General features: G+C 37.8%; 1 protein-coding gene across 18 annotated transcripts in view; it reads right to left on the reverse strand.

Moving 5' to 3' along the window:
* The window catches only part of FOXP1 (forkhead box P1), a 666,401-nt gene extending 646,912 nt beyond the window's left edge, over positions 1-19,489 (reverse strand). For 4 of the 18 annotated variants that reach the window (XM_083354292.1, XM_083354290.1, XM_083354295.1 and 1 more), the window contains exons 1-2: positions 19,391-19,486; positions 16,814-16,921 (exon numbers count right to left, since the gene is read on the reverse strand). The gene's annotated coding sequence lies outside the window, so the exon portion shown is untranslated. Of the gene's footprint in view, positions 1-15,600; positions 15,679-16,813; positions 16,922-19,390 lie in introns of all 18 variants that reach the window. The other 14 variants (XM_083354281.1, XM_083354283.1, XM_083354297.1 and 11 more) reach the window with 10 other exon arrangements.
* Between the last annotated feature and the right edge of the window lie 2,544 nt (positions 19,490-22,033).

Genomic DNA, 22,033 nt, shown 5'->3' on the forward strand with positions numbered 1-22,033 from the left:
TTAATTTGCATTTCTTTATCGATATCATATGGCAGAGGTTTACTGTTATAACTCAAAATGCTAGCATGCTTATTGGGCCTGCTCTCAATATATATCTTCTACATATATACATCTCACTGATTCTACTAATAAGTAAGTATGCTTATTCATGCAAATATGAAATACAGCACAGCCTGGAAATATATCCCAAAACATCAGGAGCAAACCTGCTCTTTCATACATTCACCTCCCATAATATGTAATTGTATATTAATATGCCTCATTGCAACACCGAGTGAACAAAATAATACAATTGTTCCATAATTATTCTGGATGATTTAATGAATGGTTAATTTATCTGGAGATCTTGAGATTCATGACTTTGAAAATAACATCAGAGGTCATTTAAAAGGTAGGCTGCAAGTTGAATTTAGAGACAAGCAAGGACTTGGTTGGATTCAAACACCTAGTATAAGATTAAAGGATTCTACTGTTCAGAAATATATTTTCTTTCACCTAGTTTTCTCTGTGAGTGTTTAAGTAGAGCAAGGGAAAGTAAGCCTTACTCCATTGCCCCTAAAATGGCTTTATAACATGGGAAAACCAGATGAGCCATAACATACATTTTAAAAATATTTTTCATTCTACCGTCTAAAAAAGGCCTTAACTAAGCTAAATGTGATCGATACACTAATTCAATAGTATAAAAACCTTATTCTTGCAACTAAATCATGTGTTCTGTCTGAAAGAATTCATACCACTCAAGACTAAATTTAATTTCGGATCAGATTTATTTTAATGGATTGAATTCAAACAAAGTCATGCTTATAGTAGAAACACTGCAATTGCTAACTGGTTTCACAAATTTCAGTGAATCCTAAGCATTACTCAAAGAGATCTTAGTCCAGTATTTTTTATGGTAATGTTTACTTTTTAGCTAATTACCAACTTAATCTTATAATGTTTATATTAATATCCAAAAGACTTATTAAATTACAATTTTTTTAAAAAAAATCAGTCCTCTATTGACGTTTTATTTCTAGGTCTACTTTTTCTTAGAAAATATTTATTTTGTACATATTTCTCCTAATCTATGCTTTTGTATCCCTCTTTCCAATTAAAACTAAGTAATGTTTTCTGCATATTTTGCCACAGTGTACAAAATTTTGCATCAATTTGAAGTCACAAACTGAAAGTTTGTCATTGTTTTCAATCTGACTTACAAATAACTTTTAGAAGTGCCAATGGACAGTCAAAACATGAAGAGACCTAGTTTATTTCATTTCTAATTACAAACAAACCCACCACAAGACTATTTCATGCCCAAACACCTCTGAATTTTTTTTCATTATCATTAGCTATGGTATTAAGCTTTTGATAAATTTGCCATAAATCTTTTGTTATCTCCGTAGACAGCTGTTCCAGAGCTTATTTCTATTAATGCCACTTCAAGAAATCTAGAACCTTTACTCTTTTTCAGCAAAGTAGTTCAATTATGTCTGTGTGCCAGACACATAATCCATATGTCTAGATTATGCTACTGGTTTGCAGAGGCACTCATGTCCTAATATAAGCCTAAAAATGCTTACAAAGAAAACAAACCTCATCTATGGTAATAAGCTAGACAGAAGTAATCAACTCCACCCTGCCTTCTAAAGTGTTAATATTTAATAAACAAAGTACACACACTCACATATATTTGGACCTGCAAACAAGCAAGGCAAGCAATCTCTCACATTGCTACACTTTTGGCCCTAAAGCAGGTCATAGGATTATGTATTATATTCCAGAGCTACAGAACTGAAAATAAAATTCTTCCACTGTACCTGATCTAGTACTTAGGTTAATTGAACTACTTTGCTGAAGAAGAGAAAAGGTCATACTGGTCTCCTGCTTCCTGACTGTTAGAGGTAGGCTGCCATGAAGTTAGGTTTTTCAACTCTGTATTTATGCATTTGATTTGTCCTAAATAGGTATAATATATTGTATTTGTCGTGGATAAACATCATGCATTTGAATTTGGCCCAATCTTCAAACTTGTCCAGCTCATTTTGAATTGTGATTACATCCTTTAAGGCAGAGGTCTTCAACCTTTCCGGGCTCACCGCCCAGAGGGAAGGAGAGCAGCTTCCAAATAGGCACGCGCGCACACAGGCAAATGAGGCTGCACACACTGGCGCAGCATTCGCAGCCCTGTTCATGCATGCGGCATACGCCAGCATCATATGTATGCGCAACCACACACCACCTGCGACGATTAGTGGCCCTGTTCGCACATGCGCAAACAGGCCTCCCACACCCGCCCAGCACACACTGCCCTGTTCAAGGATGCGCAAACGGGCCGCCCACACCCACCCGGCGCTAGCAGCCCTGTTCGTGCCCATGCACATGTGCAAATGGCACCGTGGGCACTAGCATGATTGGGGGCAATTGGAGGAGCAGCCATTTCCACGGCCACAGCCCATAGGTTGGGGTCTCCTGCTGTAAGGTATCCAGACAATTCTCTAAATTTTGTTCATCTAAAAATATAATAAAAATCCTGTTTTTTTCACCCAGCTCCAAAACTCAGCCTTTAAGATTTCAGTTTTAGATGCTCAATCTACCAGTTTATAATTGCTTCCACTTCTTATACATCTTTTTGTTTCTTTGCTATTCATCCACAGAAGCGCCTTTGAAACACTTTTCTCACTTTTCCTTTTTCATTTCATTTCATTTTCATTTTGAGTCATTTTTAGGATCTTTCATTACCCTTTTACTTGTTTCTTTGGATTTTAAGTCATGATCTGAGGTTTACTATTTGCCTGAGTTCATTAAAAGTCCAAGACAGCTGAAGCATCCCCCACTCCAATTATTTTGAACTCCAGCATGTTATGGTCATTTTTCCATAAGAACCAATTGCTTTCACTTCATCAACCAATTCTACTCTTTTCTTCAAAATTTGATCCAAAATAGCCAATACCAATGGTTCCCCCCACCCCATCTTCTGGGGGAAAAAATGAAACTGCTAGCAGAATCAGAAACCTATTGGATTTTCCATTCCTTGCCAAATTAATTTTGAAGCAAGCATTAGGATAGTAAATTTCTATATAACATTATAGTTCTTTGACAAGTTGCCTTATTATTTTATAATAGAACGATTTATAGTCCTACTCCTTTTAATCTTATCCAATTGCTTTAAACATGACTTCCCTTTTCAAGGACAAGACTTTTTTATGTACAAAGCCACTCCTTTTCCTGTTGGGTTGAGTCTATCTTTTCTGAATAAGTAATATCCTTTAAGTTCTACACTCCAAACATGATACTAGTCATATCTGCTTTCCCACATTAGAATTTCTAGTTCTCCTGTGTGTTACTTGTAATTTGTATATTGGTATAAAAACACTTCGGACTATCATGTTTAGAAGGTTTTTGTGTATCCTTTCCTGCTATATGAGTCCTTCATTATCACAGGTAGCTGTATTTCTAATGTAAAGCACTTTTCAAAAACTCAACAAATCAATTCTACAATCAGTAACTCCCTCACAAATGTTTCCTATTCCTGTTTACTCCACTGCAAGTTCCAAGCCCAGATCTTTTTTCTAAAGAACGCTCACTAAAGCAGAAACATGACATGAAGTTTCAGTTCACAATTCTATCCATTTTTAAAGTATGTATTTAGTTATATAACATCAAATGTCCCAGAAACCTAATACAGCAGTATCATTTGGGTGTTAAGTATGACTTTTTGTCCAAAAGATCAGACTCCAATTACTGATACCTATATTTTCTATGTAAAATCTCATGTAAAAAGTTAACATATTCTCATCCTGTTAGATTTATTGATTAGATCTATGAAACTTGCTTTCATTTGCAATGATAAAATTGGCATTCATCTTAATTGAAAGTAATCAGCTTAACAATATGTAAATCAGGCTGCAGTTATTTTATAGAACTGATAAAGCAAAAGAAATCAATTTAATAATCCACATTGGTTTGTTCTTTTTAAAAGCATAATATAAATATAGCATCTATCCTATCTCTTACAAAATTTCAACTTACTAGCAAACTATCCCCTTTATTTCACACTGTATCTTTAAAATATTTCTGGCTAAGCCTTACGAAGAATTCTTCACAGAAATATTATTAATTTTTTTAAGTCACTTTCTTAATTCTAGACATGAACAAAATAGAGATCAGATACAAACAGGTATTCAGCACTACATAGTTACATTTCATGAAATATTGATACACAGGTGTCATGAATAAAAGCTATTTCATTCATAAATGATCATAAACCTATGGAATACTGAATAAAGTTTTCAAATGAAATGTTCTTTTCTATACATGGGCCTCGATTTGGATATATGCAGAACAGATTTTCACTCTTTCCTAGGTTTTTAAGCTTCATCTTTCCTATGAAATTTTAATAGAGAAAAAGATAAATATTGGTTGGATTATGATAATGGCAGATGTATATAACCTGGTTGAACAAAGACAATTAACAAATATTTCTTAAGGGCTCTGCATCAAGCTGGAAGGAGATATCAAGTGGAATACCTCAAAGCTCTACTCAAGGACCTCTGCTGTCTAACATATTCATAAATGCTATCAAGGCTCAGGAGGAGCTAGATTGATACATTCATTGGCAAACTTGAGCCAGATGAATTTTAAACAGAGAGAAATTCAAAATCTTACATTTAAATGGGGAAAACCCTGAAGGCATGAGTTTAGAATGGTATAGGACCGTGGTGGTGAACCTATGACACGTGTGCCACAGGTGGCATGCAGAGCCCTCTCTGTGGACACGTGCGCCGTTGCCCCAGTCCTAGGTTTTCAGCTGGGTTTTATAAAACCTTTTCGCTTTAGGCCTTCGCTGCCATGTGCAAAAAAAAAAGGTTCAATTAATCAATTTAAATTTCTCGCAGGGAGAAAAAGATCTCGCAAAGTTGGAGTTGATTGAACTTTTTAGTCCCACCCAGTCTGCCATTACCACCACAGCCACGCCCAGCCAATGGGCCACACCCACCCAATTGGCCACACCCAGCCAATGGGCCATGCCCACTTGGCACCCGAAGATACATAAGTGGGTTTTGGGTTGCAATTTGGGCACTCGGCCTCCAAAAGGTTCGCCACCACTGGTATAGAGAATACTTGGAAAAGTATGTGGGAATCTTTGTGAACGCAAGATGGACAAAAGTGAGGTGAAGTTGGAAAAAAATGCTAGGCTGTATCAATTTAAGAACAGCTTCCAATTCAAGAAAAGTCAATGTATATATTCTATGTTAATCAGACTGCATCTAGAATTTTGTATACGATTCTGCTTGCTTGCTTATTTCTTCATACAATTTATAGAGCCACCCATCTCTTAGCAGTGACAAAAACTAAAATATATCCAGAATAAAGGAATAACCAAAATGACAAGGCGCCTGAAAGGAAAAAGGATTAGGAATGTTTGGGATATGTATAACCTGGAGAAGAGAAGACTATGGGGAGACATTAGTTGGCATCTGTGGAAGGAAAAGCAGAATGGACAAGATCAAAAGCAATGGACAGTAACCGCAAGGAATTGCAAAGAATGGCAATGTACCATCAAGTTGTGTTTTACTCCCAACAACCACAAAGATAGATTTTCTCCCTAATGATTTGTGCCTAACCTGGTCTTTCCAACACTGCATCCCTTTGCCACAATTGGACATCAGGAAAAATTTCCTAGTGGTCAGATTTCTTCGGCAATGTAAAAGACCACCTCAGGAGAATAGACGACCCTTCACTGGATACATAGAGGCCGAATAGTTATTTGTTAGGGATACTGCACAGGACAAAGGATTGGAGTCAGTGATATCAAAGATGCCTTTCTACCCTTATATTCTATTACTCTTTAGCTGGAGATTACTACTGTGCACTTTTGATTTGCTGTTTGTTCACATAATATGGTTAAATGAATTTTGCTTAGATATTTTGGCTTAGAGTTTCTATTTGTTCTGCTAAAGGCATTCAGCTGGTAACTGTAAAGAAAAGGAGCTGTAGTTGTTTTATTTCCATTACTGATTGAATATATCTGGGATATGCTTTCTCTTTCGATTAAACTAAGGAGAATTTCCCAGAAAGATCTCTCTGTCTAACACAAAGTTACTATCTTCAGGTAAATGGTTTGGCCGTATACATGAAAACCTATGCCTCGTGGCAACCAGTTACAAGGCTTTAAGAAAACAACTCGTGCCTGCTTTCCTCTTCAACAGTGCAAAAATCTAATCTTTGAAGCAATATCCAGTCTGAACTCAGCAGGGATTGGCTATTTACACCCAACCTTCTCTATAAAAAGCTGTACGTATGTTCCCACAGTCAACCCATCACTTTCAAAGTTAACAGCAATCTCAGACCATCTTTCTTCCACTGGGTAGCCAAGTTCTATTAGATTATTTTGAAAAATCATTGTTTTTCTTGATCTAATAAATAGACAATAACTACGGTAGGAAGATCACATTGTTGAAAAGAATAAACACAGTAAAACAAATGATGCAAAACAGCAAAAGATGTTTATGAATGGCACAGTAAGAAAACAAATGAAAATAAAAACCTATAAAAAGTATACCAAGTCATTTTATAACAACCAATTGTTGATGTCAGAATGAGCAGTCAAATAAATTCATTACCTTCAGCAAAGATATAGCATGGGTGTCAAACTCGCCGCGTCATGTGACGTGTCACAACATATCACTTTTTCACATTGCCGGAGCTGGAGTGGGTGCAGCCTCTGCATGATGCAACCGGCTCCTAGGCCGGCTGCTTGACACCCCTGCCTCACAGTAACAGAAGTTATACCTTACAACAGGGCTCTTCAAACTTGGCCCTTTTATGACTTGTGGACTTCAACTCCCAGAATTCCTCAGCCAGACTCCTGCCTTACAATGATATGTAAGGGATCATTACAGGTAGTCCTCATTTAATGATGCAAATTGGAACTGGAAACTCTATCATGAAGCATCACAGTTGTAAGTTAAAAAAATGTGACCACACTGTTTAGCCACAGCAGTTCTGGCAGTCACAGTTGGTCATAAAGCAAGAACCTCATGGGACCATGACTTCTGATTCTTGGTGGCTTTCTCACTAACTTTGCTTATGAAAAGGGAATGTTGCAAATTGCAATCACAAGAATTTGGAGATCTTGTGACAGCTTTAATATGAAGCCTGGTTACAACTACTACTTGTTCAGAATGTATATACCTAGATCATCTATGTCACTCTATCATACATGGTCCTATTCACTAAGCCAGTATTATGAAAAATGGAGGCTATGCCCAAAACTGAATAAAACTGAAGTATGCACTTTCCATCTAAGCAACTACAGCAAATTGGGATAACATAAAACTGAAGTATGCACTTTCCACCTAAGCAACTGTATAGCAAATTGGGATAACATACCATTCTTATGATCTAGATCAGAGGTGCAGAACTATGGCCCTTTTATGACTTGTGGACTTCAACTCCCAGAATTCCTGAGCCAGCATCAGGACAGGCCAGCCAGAGCTAAGGCCAAAGTCTTTAAATGGGAGATGACCAAGAGTCCGCAATGTGCTGTGGTGCATCACAACAAACAATAACACATATAGTTCAAGAACGTCTCCTCAGGAAATTTCAAGGCATCTGGGATGATCACATCATACCCACACTAGAAGCACACCAGAAGCAGTTAGAAGATTAGGCTTCCTTAGATACTGAATTATAATATCTATCCTATTGTGACTCTATGGCACAGTATCATGGTGATTTTATCATGCTTTTACCTTAATTTAATATTTTATCTGGTATACTGTACTGTCCACATATTTTACATATAATATGCTGATACTTTAGTTAAACTTATATTTATGCTTGTACGTATAATGTGATTTATTAGTTTGTATATCAGTGATTGCGTGACCTTTGTAGATGCTATCCACTAAATAAAATAAAAATACAAGGTCCAACTTCAAATATTCAAATGCTGATGCAGGGATTGAGGGAAGGGAGAAAGAGATCAAGACAGAGCTTTTACGTGCATTACTAGCATAGTAGTTAAGAGGCTAGATTAAGAGCAGGGAAGCCCAGTCATTGAAGCACATCTATTTACCAACCCTCACTGGACCAGCGTGATATATTACGGTTTATAATATTCCAATAAAGCAGCTTTCAATTCTGCAATGGATTGAGTTGGGATGGTGATAGTGATGATAGAACTTGATGATATTGATAATGTTATAACAAGGAAAAGCAATAGAACCAAGTTACAAAACTATCTATATGTTTAAAATATCATAATCCTAGCATGTTCTTCCTACCCTCAGAAAAGCAGATTTTCTTAATTTGTCTTGCTGAAGGTCTGGGCATTTAACTGGCCCTTCATACAATTTCATCTTCATTTATTACCCTTTTTAATAGAAACATGACATTCTACTTATAGCTGTATTCTCTCCATTTATTCTCTCTAAAAACACACGATCATCATTGGCCTTGCTATCTAATAGTGTGCGTCCAGTCACATAAAACCAGAGGCTTCCCTAAGATGCCTTGGGAAGTAGGATGACTTTCATTTATGGAGGGGTTAATATGCTTAATCTATCAATTAAATGAATAGGCTTATTTTGCAAAATATAGGGGAGAGCTAAACCCTGGAAGGAAAGTATGCTAGCAAGTCTCAAGTAAATATATTTGACCATAAGTGCTGCTAACAATATGTTAAGAATGAATGGAAAATAAATCAAAATCCAAATTAATAGGAGAAGGGTATTTACAAATTTGCTTTTTTAAAAAATCAAAACTATTTTGTAAGTTACAACATTTTTCAAAGTAAAATTTTATTCAATCAAACTACTTATAGTTATGAACCATTCAGGCTCACCATACCACCAACTATTTCAGTCCACTAACCTCATCGTAAACTAATGGATTTATCTTTAAATCTATTATCTAAATGATAAAGTCTTGATGGATGATACCACTTTACTCAGTAAGTTGAGAATGATTATTTAAAAGTTTCTTTCCTTCTATTAGTCACATTTAAAAAATGGCAAAAAGAAAACATCACCCAAAAGTTGTCATGTTCTTTTTTCCCTTTAGGAAAAGAAACTAGAGGCAATTTTGTTTATTAAAAATTATTATTTGTTTCTGTCAACAATGTCCTAAAGTGTTTATGTATAGCAAATCATTCATACAGGCAATCTCTATACACAAATGATGCAGTATGAAGTCAGAAGGTCCAGAAACAGTTTTCTCATGTAATAATATTGTCATCAAAATCAATCTAAAGCCATAATTAAATGCTATTGTCATGTTTGCCCTTAGTAAAATGTTAGCAGGAAACAACTACCTTAGTTTTTGAGATATTTCTGCCACTTGTTCAATAAACACTCAATGCTCTTGAGACATTGCATCTGTGACCCTTTCAAGTTTGAGTGATTCTATACACTGCCTGGTACAGTACTTTATAATAAGCTGTACAATATTTCAATACAATAAAATTGCAGTAGACCCTGTTTTTTGGATATTATAATGGCAATTTCTTAAATGTGATGCTAAGAAAATGTATCATAGAAAGATGTAATATGCATTCCTTTCCAAAGACTAAAGGTAATCTACTTCCTCAATTATTCATTCAATAATTATCAGTAATTATTATATCCCCAACAATGTGAAATCATAGCTGCCAATTTTTTAGCTGGCATTGGCCTTCATATGCACTGAATTCTTCCTTAAAACCTAGGATATTGTAATGTATTAGTATAGTATATGGATGGATTCAAGCAGCGTGGTCTTTTGTAATTAATAGATGGTAGTTTTTCCCCAATCTGCATTATTTCCAAGTGATATCCAAGGTTTTTTTGCTATGGCACCCAGTCTGCCAATAAACACCAGACCACTATGGAACAGTTTATGCAATAATATTTCATTTTTAATTTTCAGAACTTGATACTTTGTGATTTTCTCCAATTCTTTGTCTTCTGTTCTAGTATCTTCTAATATTGCCACATCAATCATCCACACTTTCTGCTCTTCAATCAGTTAAATCTGGTGTTATAAGCCAAGACTTTATCAATACTACTGTCATCATTATTAATTTATTAAATTTCAGGTTACTCAATTCTCAATGCCTTTAATAAAGGTTCATTCGCATTTAACAAAATCTCACATCACGAGGTGACTGGCATATAAATTTGATAAATAAATAAACAAATAAACAAAAAGCTATAAATACCCATCAGCTTTACAGTTTAAAACCTTGGTAGCTAAACACTAGTAGAATAGAATAGGTAGGAAAGCCCTATATCTGAAATTGCTTCATCTTAATAAACAATATTTATCTAACAATTTGAGTTACGGTAAATAGACAAATTTGCCATGTCTGCCAATAGCCTATATTCTAATTGTGAGCCATTTGCACTTCCTTCCTACCATTAGGTACAACTTAAGGATTTTTAATTCAGTCTCATAGAGGTCACTGTACATCTTTAAAACTCTTCCATTCCAGAAAGTGCTCACAAACTTGGGTAAAAATCTTGATGGACTTAACTCTTATTCATATAAAAATAAGGCTTTATGACTATGATTATGATGAGACTACGATCAGAATTTCTGCTTGTGCCTTTCAGTGCAGCAAAAACTAGAACTATATCAAAGTTTTGTTACCTATTGCATCATAATCTTATGGCAGCGACACAAAATATATGATAAAACAAATTATATAACACTATTATACTCAGAAAATAAAACATAATATAATAACAATGACTACCAGCATTTCAGAATAAATTCTTAAAAGTACAAAATACATTTGAAAATGGCCTTTGCATTGCTAGTATTTTGTCTGAAAATATTCTGCTGAGTTGTTCTTTTTAATAAAATCTATAGTTAGAACATCTGGGTGCATATTTCAATATAATTGACAAACTGTAAATATTTCTTGATATGAATTCCATTTTACAAGATCTCTCAAGGTATTTATAGGATTCAATCCTATTTGTGTCTTTAATTAAATTTAATATACATATAATGCAATTTGAATAAATTATTAGTTGTCAGAATATAAAATATATTGTTTATGATACAGTTCCTTTAAGTACTTACACTCAGGAAACTCTTTTAACCTCATGACTGAGTAGTATTAAACACTGAGATAAGACTTCTGAAGAGCGTCAGTTGCCCTTTGCACTCTTCCAATAATCTTAAATTACTACAGCTTAATTATAATTTCAAGGCACTAAATTGAGATATTTTTAAACATTATAGAAAGACTGGTAATGGAAAAATTACTTAAAATGACAAGAGATTTTAAAGTGTTTTTTTAGGGGAAGATATTCCTGCTATTAAAGACCTTATTAAATCCTGAAAATTATTTTCACTTTTGGAATTTATTGGACAAATATTTTACAAGTAAGCAAGTTATTTGGCATACACATACAAACATTCTTTATACAAAATATTGCACATATATAATAACTTATCTATGAAACCCACAGAAATTAAAAAGGCATAGCCAAAATCTGTATTTTAATTTCAGAAGAACAGAGTTGGAAAGGACCTTGAAGGCCTTCTAGTCCAACACCCTGCACAGGCAGGAAGCCCTACACCAGGGGTGTCAAACTGCCGGCCCACAGGCCAGACACGTCATGAGGAAACTCCGCCCACCCCATTGCCGGCAATGCGAAAAAAGTTCCAATACGTTGCACAATGTCACATGACATCGCGAGTTTGACATGTCTGCTCTACACCATTTCAGACAAATGGTTGCCTAATCTCTTCTTAAAAACTTCGTGTTGGAGCATTTACAACTTCTGGATTTCATGTAATTGCCATGTTGTTCTTGGACTTCATGGATAATAGTTACACAATTACTGAGTTACCTAGTTACCCTCCAGATGTCTTAGAAGTACAACTTTTATAATTACCTACTAGGGTGTATAAGTCTATATTCAAATCCTGAAGCATTATTTTAAATATCTTTTTAATCATGACTAATCCAATAATAAAACTGAGAAGAGTTAAACTTAATTTTTTTGCTTAATTTGAAACCCTCAATATTTTATTTTGTACACCTATTAAATTCTTCTTGCTATTGTCCCTGAATCATTATTAATTCTATTATTGTTCCAATTAAGAAATTATAGTTTGTAGCAATGTGTAGCTTGAAGAAGACACTAATCATCACTAATGTTTCTATAAAATATGAACTATACTCATCAAATTATTATCTTCACTACCAATCCAAGCAAACAACCTAGCTAGTCTGATAATCATGGGCAAAGCATTAGGACTTCTTTATCTGCAACATTCATTGCATATTTAAAATTGTTTGAAAATATGAGTCCCTTCTACTTTAAAAGTACACATGCTGAATTCTGCCATTTGACTACTCTTATAATTTCTACATATTTTAATTACATTACAGTGACTATGTAAGATAACAGTGACTAAAAATTGATGAAAAAGATAATATAACTGCAAGAAAACCCACTCCGTATCAGTCTAATCTGATGCTTAGTAAATACTTCACAACTGGAATCCAAATAAGGGGTCATGGTGTCAAGGTTTTATCCCAGATTTGGAAAAATGGAACCCAACTGGAACTGTATATGATCCCGATAGCAGTCAGAAAGAACACGGTATCCTTTCTGTGCTTCAAGCACCACAGCTTGAGATATGCATACTCATCAGATTTAAACAGTGATATACTAAAACAGATACATCTTCAGAATGATGCATATTCCTTAATATTTGTAACAGAGCAACTATAAATTATAATGCTATATAGACCTTCAACATCACTGCTACAAATGGAATTGAATTCACAGGGGCCCAAGAACATAAAATAGTGTTACAGCTTTAAGGAAAAGTTAAGATTAACTTGTGGTTTTTTTTTCCTTTGAGTTGTCTTTAAGATCTTTTACCTGAAATTGTTCAATTCACTAAAAATGATCTGAGGTAAATTGAAAGGATAAAAAAGTAGAAGTTATACTCTCTGATACAAGGCAGACTTTCTCTGGACATCCTTCCAACATCCCAAAGAATATCAGAAAGTTTACATTATTAGTTCAGATAATTAACTACTTATTTACATAATAAATTCTGAACTTAGCTACCGTAGATTCCATGTAGAACTTTTAGTTATTCATTCTCTTTTACTTACACACACACACACATATACACACACACACAAATCTGATGTTCTTACAATACTACTTTAAAAAGCCAGAAGCTACAACAGTAGAGTGCGATTTAGAAAAAGGGTAAGGGACATACGGCAGTTTCCTTTAACTTCAAGGTACACTAGAAAACAATAAAATATTGGCCCATTCAAAAGCAGGTAAAGTAGTATCCTGCTATATTGTTGCTTTGTAAAACTATACAAGCCTACATGCAAATTATATATGAAAGCTTATTGAGTTTTGTGTTCAGTACAGTGAATTAAATTATAATTTAAGATCATCATGACAGCAAAAGACAACAGCAGCACTTATTGACACTCCATTTGAGTTTAAGCTTATTTTAGTATAGAATCATAAATAAATTTATACTATTATACTGTCAGACCATCGTTCTGTAAAGTTTACAACATTTTGAAGGAAAAACACTATTGCATTCTATACATTATTGGACGCTGGAGAAAGTATTCATTCAAGTCATATATATATATATATATATATATATATATATATATATATATGTATGTGTGTGTGTGTGTGTGTGTGTGTGTGTGTGTGTGTATGTATATATGTGTGTGTGTGTGTATATATATATATATATATATATATATATATATATATATATATATATAAAACACAGTTGCTGAAATCCTTTGCTATGTTTTCATAGGTTTGCATATGAATTAAACTGTATCTAACAGCTGATGTATTCACATAAAAGAATATTCAGCAGGTGTAATTTACCTTCCAAAGAATTCATTGGGAATTGCCATTAATTATACCCATTAACTTTCAGTTAAAAAAAGACTAGCAGAACACAAGAACATCAGTATCTATGTTCAATTTGGAAAAGTTCACTCTTTTCCAAATATAAGACAACACAACGTTAGATTTCATTATTGCATTATTATCAGTGTAAAAGTTCACATATAACCAATTAAATGAAAGTCTTTTACCTATAAACTGTATTGCATTTACATTAAAAAAGCACCTTACACATAAGGTCTTGAAAAGAAATGGGCTTACTTTTCTTAGCAGAGCAGAAATAAATTATTTTTATACTGGTTAGTAAGAATGCTGAAAGAAGATTAAATTTATAGCTTTTTAAAGACAGGCATGTTATATATTAACACAAATGGCAGAAGAGCCATATGTATGTTTATTGTACATGTTCTTTATCAGATAATAAATACACTGATAATTTAAAAAAACTTTCAGTGTCATACGTTTGGAGGATTACGAAGGATGTATTTCAAGAGGAATATGTGCTTATTTTTAATCATTCATTAATAGCCATCTATCATTTATATTTCTAATTTACCTATAACTGCAAATGGGAGTTTTGTAATTTTTGAAATGTCTTTTGTGAAAACAATGACAAGAAACTAGTCTGAAAATAATACATGAAACTAACATCACTAAAACAATCAACTACAGAAATCTTAAAAATATTTCAAAAAAGTAAACACACACTGCAATGTAATCCTAGTAAGACTTCTCAAAAAGGAATCCCATTGGTTTCAATGAGGTTTCTCTCTGATAACTGAAGAAAGAAGCCTGCACTCCAAGTTTAATATAAGAAATAAGCCCTCAGAACATAATGTATTTTATTTCTGAGTAAACAGTGCAAGACTGCATGGCAATTATATCTAAAGCTATTTTTAAACATTCAAAATCAATAAAATACTATACTATGATTAATACTTGCAATGTTTGGGGGAAAAAATATAATGCAACTTTTCATTTTTAAAAAAATTCTAAGTAGTGATTAGTGGCACTACTATGTTCTGGAATGTCAAAAATTATTATTTCAACTTTCTAAAACTACAAAATACAAAACTACTGGAACATGAAACTATTCCAGTCTATAGAGGAATGCTTCTATAGCCTGGAAAATGCCTGTCTTCCCTGACAAGGCAGAGAGTCTATTACCAAAGAGCTAAACTTTTATTTTCTGACCATTTTTATATATATTCTGTAGAGCACAAGTATTCATCTTTTGCACTTCAAGGTGTTGGGAGATAAAAAGACAGTTGCACATCAGTGGAGCATAAATAAGTAATTCGGTCCAATCAGGGGTAGCCTTTTTTTAAATTAACTAGTGGTTCAAATAATAATTAGGTGAAAAATCTAAAACCAATATAATACAGATAAGCTTTCCTCCAAGTTATCTTTAGATTTAGTAACCAAGTATTTGTAATTGTCCATTTCTGCATAACTGAACACAGAAATCTCGCTGCCTGATCGAATACTCAGAATCCTTCAGTGAAGCTGCTTTTAACGACAGCCAGGCAGCAGCTTTGTTTGATCTCTGCTGCCTTCCCTAATCTGGGTTGTCAAGGTTCACTTGTTGGAAGCTGTTTACTTTAAAAAAAACAGTGACCCCCCCCCATCCCTCCTTCATACAATGACTAAAAAGACTGAAAGGGGAGAATGCTGCCAATGTAAGAAGTTACAGCTGAAATACCTTTTTGCAATGAAATTGTAGCTGACACATTTTGAACAAAAGTGACAAGGTTCTCTCATTCTTTCATCCTGCATAGCACTAAAAACATGAAATTGAATTACACATCATTTAAATCAGTCCAAATTTCTTTACAATCCTCTTAAAATTGCAATTCTTGCCCCAGATTCATTTTGAGCTTAATAGAATTCGGTGGCTATTTCCATTTTAAGCATGGAAAATACTTGTTTCTTCTTCGTTAAAAATATATATAAAAATCATAAAGTATTTAAAAGGTTTCCTTTCCTCTTTGGCACTGTACAATCAAAAGTAGAAGCAATTGCATTAAACAAAGAAGCATTAGCAGAGTTCCCTATGATTATCTATAAGTACAAAAATTCTCATGAAACTTTTGTGACTTCATAATATCAGATATAACAAAATAAATGCTAAAACTACCAAGAATATAGGAAATAAAACTATATGCCTCTTTAAATGGTATAATTCAACAACGTATGAACATTCTATGTATCAAACATACAAACTATATATAATTTTTCCCCCATTATGCATTCATAATATTGATCAAAACTGAAATCTGAAACTTCTAAGGGTTTTCATTCTCAAAGAACAACTATATCTCAAAGCAAATATATGCTTCTAAAAACAGCTTATCTGCCAAAGAACTGAGAATGTTTCATAGACATTCCAGAGATCAAGTTGGGCATGTAACTTCAATATTCCCACCCCAATTGAAACCAACAGAAACTGGGCCACTGTCTTCCATGGTTGTTCCTGCACTTTTTGTCTTCCTGTATTTTATTTAAGAAAATGGGGTAAAAAAAAAATAAACCATGTCGGATGTAGACACTGTAAAATCAATACACTTAGTAATCAAGCTAGCAGCAGTATCAGAACACAATGACTTGGAAATAATTAATAGTTATCAAGCGGGATGGGATGAAATGGGGAAGGAGACAATTGCCATCATCTTTTATGACAGCATTTATATTGTTTGCTAAACTCCTGAACTCTAGTCTTAAACTTAAAAACAAGGACATTACATTCTTTATGCCACCCTTTCTTTCTCTCATTTCTATCCTTTGAAGCAAATAAAAAAAATCTGAGCCCACACCTCTGGCAAATTGAAGGGTTTTTTGTTCTTTAGGAATGATGCACAACTGTCATCCTATAGCGGGTTTTATGCTTAAAGCCTCCACTGGTTCTTATAACTTACCTATAGAAAAAAGCTCTGTAATGGTGTGATTGCTACCGTCAGCACCCAACTCCTAACTCAGGGGCTCTTGTTGCTCCTGTGATCTTCGGCAGGCAAACCTTGTGTGTTCTACAGTTGAGAAGAAACCAAGGCTACTTTCAATAAGTCTCCACAAAATAGGTTTTGGTTAAGAGATGGGAAAGCTAAGACCTGGAAGAGGGAGGGGAAAATATGTGCTTGTGTCTAAGGGATTGGGGGGGGGTTGTCTTGGAAAGCACTTGCAAGAAAGGAAATCAAGAACTCTGCTGTAGTACTAGGATTTAAAATTGTGACAGACACACAGAGTCTCCCTTTCACTCTCCTGTTTCCAACCTCCTCCACACTCAGCTGGAATCTGCTGGGTTGTTGTTGTTGTTGTTTTTTCTTTTTTTCTTTTGCAGAAGTGATGCCCCACAAAAGCAAATCATGGCAAGATGCTTGGATGTGGGAAACTGCAGGTCAACAAACGGCTACAACCGAGGCACTCAAGACGGGGAAGCAGCCGCTGCCTGGAGGGTGAGATGGGAAGACGTGCTCTCATTTCCAAGCACAGGGAGGGTGAAAAAAAAACAAACAAACCAGGAAAGACCGTGCTTGGGTAGGGAACTGTCACGCTTCAAAATCACTCTAGCTCTGCCTGCACCGCAATTAACAAGAAGTTGGAGGGGCACCGAGGTGGGCCCCGGAAGGGACTTAGGGAAAAAGCAAAAAGGCCCGGGTGCGGAGTTGGGACAGCTCGCGCAGCGGAGTTGCAGCGCCCAGTTCTAACTTTTTTCCCCAACTCGCTGCGAAGACGTTCGGCTCGCTACGGCCACCGGAGGCGGCGAAACCCTCGGCACGTCCGGAGGCAGTAAACCCGTGTCAAGTACAGAGACCAGACCGAGGGAGTTTAGCGCAGGCACCGGGCTAAAGGACAGCAGTGCGAGGTTATTATGGTACTGAAGCGTGGGGCTTTGCTTGACCGGGGGGGTGGGGGGTGGGAGAGAGAGAAAGAGAGGGAGACCCAAGTCAGCGATGCCGCTCGTGTGAAGGATGCGTCCGTCCGTTGCCGTTGTGGACGGGTGTTACCGAGCGCTTGGGAAATATAGCACGTCTGGGGCTCCCTCGAGCGCGTCTTTCCGGAATGTGCGGCGACCGCTACTCGCACAAGAGAAAAGGCGCGCGGCTCGTTGCGCGGGGAAGTTCTCCTTATGCCCGACACCGAGCGCGGGGCGGGGGTGGGGTGTAGGGAAGAAATCTTCCGACGACCCTTCGACATACCTGCACATTCCTTACATTGCTTGTGTGAGCGGGAGCGTGTGTGTGCGTGCGTGCGCGTGAACGTGTAAATTTGTGGCGTCTGCTCTCGCTTTCCTTTCTTTGGACCTAAAGGTATTTTTTTTCCTATGCGTTAAGTTACTATTTCTGCGCGCCTCGAGTCCACTTGCGTAGTAGCGTGGATTACCGATCGCAGAAGTACTTTGGCCGGCGTGGTCTAAGAAACGAGAGAGGTTAGTACCGCGTCGGCTTTGTCAGTTGCGTATCTTTTGAGCGTTTCTAACCTCTAGTCCGAAGGTATCTTTGTAATGAAATTACGCTACGGTCGGCGTGGGGCAAAGGGGACACTAGCAGTTCGATAGGTCTGATTGTTGTTCCATTAAATGCAGGTCTTATAATGCACGGTTAAGTTAACGCTTGGAGTGCACGAACTAGCAGATTTGTTGCTTGTGGTTTGCACATTCGTACAAAAACCCTCGGGATGGAGAGGTAAGGAGAGGAAGTCTGGCGGCAACCGCGCACGCTCAAGCAAGAAAAGAGCACGGAACTGTAACCCGTGCTGTCTGCGTGTGTGTGCACGCGCCCGCCCGCGTGGACGCGCGGACGCGGACGAAAACCGGCGAGTTCAAGTTAAGTGAGCGGGTAAGGTGCGAGTCCCAAAGGCCTATTCATTGAAGTTGGCTGCAGGAAAGCAAGAGAAGGCAAAAGCAATACGGGGCAAAAGTTTGTTTTGCAAGTCGACTCAAAAGTTCTTCCCCGTCTTCCTCGCCATAAAGTGGCCGGAGTTACCAAAGGAAGCGCACCCGCCCCCGCCAGCAAACCCTACCCGTGTCCGATCGCTCCCACCTCCCCTTTTTCCCTCCCCACCGCTTGAGGGGCTTATTTTACACACACACGCGCGCACGCACGCACACACAGCGACGGGGGCAGAGAGCAGAGGCGGCTTCCAACTTGCTAGGGTCATGTGTGCATCGTCCAGCGCGTGGAAGAAAGAATAGGAGGGGGGAAAGAGATGAATGAGGTGCACAGATGGGACATAAAGAAAGAGGAAGAGCCTCGGAGGTGAAAGACCCGCAGCTTTTTTTTCCCATTGCGTCTTTAGGGCTTTATGCAAAAGCTAGGGCGCGGGGGGGGGCGGGTGGAATAAGAAGAAGAGGGGGGTGCCAAAGAACGTGAAAAGGTAAGGGAGGAGGGGGTCCGAGCCGGGGAGGGGGGGGTGTTGTAGAGGAGACTGAAGGGATTTAGAAACAAACAAACAGGAGACTTAAAAGTGGATGAGAAAATGCGAAATGGCAAACTCACCCGCTGGAAAACGGCCTGGCGGTGCCAGCTAAGGGGCTCCCCCCACTGCGGGCGGGTGAGTGAGTGAGTGAGTCTGTCTGTCTGTCTGTCCCTCCCTTTACTCACTCCGTCCCACCCTCCCTCCCTCTCTCCCTTTCTAGTCTGCCAGCCAGCCCCATGCAGGAGGCACAGCGTGCAACACAGGCACACAATAAATAACAATAGAGCCCTCCGCTCGAGTCCGGGAACTAGCTTTCCAAAAGCGGAGAGCAGCAGCAGTAATCAGGCAAGGCAAGGCAATCCAGCAGCAGCAGCGGGAGGGAGGGAGGGAGGGAGGAGGAGGAGGAGGGAGGGCGATCCTCTTCGCCCACTGGGATCCCCCGCCGCCGTCCTGCCTGCTCGCGGCTGTGCTCCAAGCGCCCCGCGAGTCTCCACCGCGAGAGCGTTGGGCTTTTTTGCGCGGAAAAAACACGCTTTTGGGGGAGAAGGGTGAGGAAAAATAACACCCCGCGGAGGGAGATTTTGTTATTTTTTGCTGTTATGAGTCCCTGACGTCACATCCACCTGCTGGGTAAACAAGGCTCAGTGCAAAAAAAAAAAAAGAGGGGGGGGAGAGATACATCGCATTTGCAAAAAGAAGGGAAATCGGGGAAAGAGGAGGAGGAGGCAGAGGGGACGGAGCCCGGCAAAGAGGTGTTGGAGCCGGCCGGGGAAGGGTGGGGAAGGGGGAAAATCTGCCGGAGAAGAGTCGCAGAGATGGGGGGGGGGGAAAGGGAGCGAGGGTAGAAAAGCCAAGAAAACTAAAGGGAGGGCGGCAAGAGGAAGAAGGCAGCCCGGAGAAGAGCAAACAGAAGGGGTCGCGGGGGGGGGGAAAGAGACTGGGAGAGGTGAGGCGATTTCAATTAGGTAATCTTAGGCTCGCTTTGTTGGATTCTTTCGGGATCTCCAAAACAAGGAATCTCAGGTCCTCCCCAAGAAAACAAACAAAACACAGACAAGAGGCGAGTGAAAGGAAAAGAATGCAAAAGTGCAAATGCTGCGCGAGCCAATTTCCTCTCCTCTCCCTCTCTCTCTCTCCCTCTCTCTCTCTCTCTCTCTCTCTCTCTGTCTCTCTCTCTCTGTGCGCGCTCTTCTCCCCTTTCTCCCCCACACTTGCCCCTTGCACTTTACTCAATGAAAAGAGGAGGGTTCGGGAGGTGAAAGTTCACTAGAAGGACAAACGCATGTGTGCAAAGAAACAGACCCGTCCACCATCTAAGGCTCGCTCTCCTGCCTCCCGCTCGCCCTGGTTGTTCTAGAGGTGAGGAAAGTCTCTCTCGACTGGAAGGAATCTCGGCTTCAAGCCACAGGCTTGCTTTAGGAAGGCTCCCGGAGGACAGAACAACAAAACTTCCTCCTGGTTTTGGTTTTTCAGAGTGGTGGGAAGGAGGGTGGCTGGGTATTTACATGCCTTCCCTGCCTCTTCCTTTGTAAAACCTTGGCCACAGGCTACCACGTCAGTGTGATTTTAACCTAAGTTACCTGCTTCTGTATCCATTTTGGAAGGGGGAAAAAAAAGAGTTTGGAGTACAATAATACTCCAGAAAAAGTTTGCTTTCTCTTCATAAGATGGGTTTCCATAGGAAGGAGATGAAGGGAAGAAAGTTTTTCTTTGCATTCTTCAAACATCAATTCTTTTCACCAGTTTGGTGAACTTGAACTCTTCCTGAGATAACCCCTAAAAGGCGGAAAGGGTTAACGTTTTGTTAACATTTGTAGCTGCTTAGATGAGTTTGATAAAGAGTCCCCTTCTAGGAACAGACAAGATAGGCATTTTGCAAACATTCTGAATTCAATGTGTTTCCTAATGTAATGGGCCAGTATTAATTGTAGCACTAAGGCCTTCATTCTCCTAACTGAGCCTATTGACAATCTTTACAGGCTGGAAAAAAAGCTATTTCGGTATCTTTTCTAGTATATATGAGTAATCAGCTCTTCAAAACTATTTCTGAAGTGTTCAAGCTAGTCCTGTAATACAGAATCATAGTCCATTATGTTTATAGATAAGTAAATCGGGGAACAGAAGAGGTTATGTTACCTGCGTCAAGTTCACACAATGAGTCAGTGGTAAAGCTGTGAGTAATATTCAAAGCTGCTTATGTTTCTGAGACCTGTGGTTTAACCACTAAACAATACACTATACTTGATGTGCATAATCTAAAGACTTATTCGCTTATGTTATACTATTTATAAATATGGGCTCTGAATGGATCCCTAATAATACACTTTCATAGCCTCAATAATCTACACCTATGTTATAGGAGTTCTATAAATATCCATGCCCATTTTAACCCATTACAGGTAAGTATTGGGATGAAATACTGGTTCATGCAAGTTTTTAAAAGGCCTACAGCTTAACCTTGCACATATAAACCTTTCATACACAATTATTTTTGCCTAGTCCTTGGTTTTGCATATGTAACTCTGTTAATTATATGGCCCTTTGCCCATCATATATGGAAAGGGATCCCAGTTACCAAAGTATTTGTCTTACATTTTAAACCAATTTTAATATTTTACTCATTTTTCCCCTCATTTTTTAAAAATTTCCACTGGAAATTTACAGCATTTAAGGATTTCCACAAATGCTTAATTTCGAATGAACGTTAACCAAAGAATAGAAGG

The sequence above is a fragment of the Vipera ursinii genome, assembly GCF_947247035.1.
Source record: "Vipera ursinii genome assembly, chromosome: 2".
Taxonomy (NCBI): domain Eukaryota; kingdom Metazoa; phylum Chordata; class Lepidosauria; order Squamata; family Viperidae; genus Vipera; species Vipera ursinii.